Raw genomic sequence first — 2,546 nt, forward strand, 5'->3', positions numbered from 1 at the left:
GTACATAATTTCACCCCTGTTTTAATAATTCTAGTGGCTATTAATCCATTCCCGTGTCCGGTTAAATGAACGATTATTCATACATATAAATACCCCGCCCATCGTGTCCGATCGAGTGTAAATGGTTATTTATAGGGACGCCCAATTGTAAATCTTTATATTAACATTAACAAACTATCATTTAGTTAAACAAATATAAAGCCCATTAATAGCCCATAGTCTAATTTCCACAAGTGTCGTTCTTTTGTCCAAACCCCAATTATGGTACAAAGCCCAATTACCCAATTTTAATATTTTAGCCCAACATCATGATTACTTCGGATTAAATAAGCATAATAATAACTTAGCTACGAGACATTAAATTAAAAAGGTTGTACATAACTTACAATGATTAAAAATAGCGTAGCGTTACACGGACAGAATTTCGACTTACACCCTTACAATATTCGCTAACACACCCTTATTATTATAAATTAAAATTAAAATTATAATATAAATATAAATATTATACGTTGAATGAGGAGAAGAAAAAGATGTGTTTTTGCGTCCAAAACTCGCGAACTTTATAGGACAGGCCTGGAAAAAGGGCTCATGCGATCGCATGGACTTTGCCCTTCAAGGCCATGCGATCGCATGGCCAGCTGGGGAGAGCCACATTTGGTTGTTTTCTTCTGCCGACGTTTATTTAAATATAATATAATATATATATTAATTTTAAGAATTAATTATATATTATATTATATTCATATGCATAGTTGACTTGTAATTTTTAGTCCGTTGCGTCGAGCGTTGAGAGTTGACTCTGGTCCCGGTTCCGGATTTTTGAACGTCCTTGCGTACAATTTAATATCTTGTACTTTGCATTTTGAATCTTGTACTCTTGTAATTTTGAGACGTTTCTTATCAATAATTGGAACCTCTTTGATTGTCTTTTGTACTTTTGAGCTTTTTAGTCGTTTGCGTCTTCAATTCGTCGAATCTGCCTTTTGTCTTCACCTTTTATTATTTAAACGAATATCACTTGTAAATAGGACAATTGCAACTAAAAGCTTATCTTTCTTGAGGAATAATGCTATAAAATATATGTTCGTTTTTAGCATTATCAAATATTCCCACACTTGAGCGTTGCTTGTCCTCAAGCAATATAGTCTTGAAATACTAGAATCACTTCTTTATTCTTCACACTTTGTACATCAGTGATTTCTTTACGGCGGTATAAACAATGGTAGTAACGATGTGGTTTACAGTCCCACATGACTATAAAATTTAGATCCATTAAGGAAATTGGATCTTTATGAAAACATTTGATCTTTTGAAAATTAAATCTAGTTTTTACCCTAGATAAGTTTTCCGGAATAACCCTTCACCGGTGTTTGCAAAATATTTTTGTGGGTTTGGTTGGTTTCAGATTTGAAAATTTTAGCTCAAAACTTGTGGTTTTGTGTCACCCACTTGCTAACCTTGTATTAGGAAAGCAACACGTCCAGTATACTTGCTCCGTATATTACCTTTCAGTAAACTACCATCCGGTTAAGCAACTGTTAAGGCAATGTCACCTGACATGCTTTTAATTATGGTCTATAACGTGTCGGACGCAATTACTATCCTTTGTAGGAGCAATAGTAAAGCTCACCCTTATAATTTTCCGGTCTGGCACAAGGTCCTGTCTTTGACCATGCTATGCAACCACCGTTCTTAAGGTTGACACCCGATTTGGTTCAGGTGACCTAATGAATTCCAGGTGAATTCCTAGGATTTTACGTTCAATGGTAATGAACGCATTGAAAATGGGTTTTCAGAAAACAAATCGGTTTATAATTTGATCAAAATATCTTATCGTTCAAGCTCGAGTTTAGATATCATTGAATTCCATGAGTTTGTAATTCTCAATCTTTAAGGTCAATCTCTAGAATTGAGTAATATCAGTCTTAAAAGCTGATTTTTGATCTTTAAAGGAGATTATCCTTTCTGGGGATCTGATTCATTAGTCTTATTAAGCTAATTTGCACGGTGCCCCCCCATTGTACGAGATAAATCCTTCTCATGGTTAGGATAAATCTGACCACTTGGCGACCCTGTTTTATGCTGAGATCCGTGGATTTCCTGCTGATTTTAGAGATGACTTTTCTAGATTTTTCATCAACCTACAGCTGGTCTGGACGACAACTTCATGACCTAAATCAAGAAGCGCGTTTCTCTTTCGAAAGACTTTACTTCCTTTTAACGATGGAATTGATTCATCATGTAGATCCATCTCTTCTTTTCTTTCATCGGGTAAAACAGTTTAGTTTAGTCTAAAGCAAAAGTATCTTCAATTATTTATTACAGAAATATGTGACATATGTTTAAGATAACTTGGTAATTTTTCCCACACTTGGCTTTTATTTTCCTTTTTATTATCCTCTATTCCATTTTAAATGAATTCTGACATTTTGGTTTGTTTCTCAATTTATGTCCTTTCCGAGGTAACAATAATTTCGGTGTTAACACCTAGTTTTATCGTTCATAAATATGTATAAACATGATTTTGAGTTCATTTAATTGAA

The sequence above is a fragment of the Rutidosis leptorrhynchoides genome, chromosome 10, assembly GCF_046630445.1.
Source record: "Rutidosis leptorrhynchoides isolate AG116_Rl617_1_P2 chromosome 10, CSIRO_AGI_Rlap_v1, whole genome shotgun sequence".
Taxonomy (NCBI): domain Eukaryota; kingdom Viridiplantae; phylum Streptophyta; class Magnoliopsida; order Asterales; family Asteraceae; genus Rutidosis; species Rutidosis leptorrhynchoides.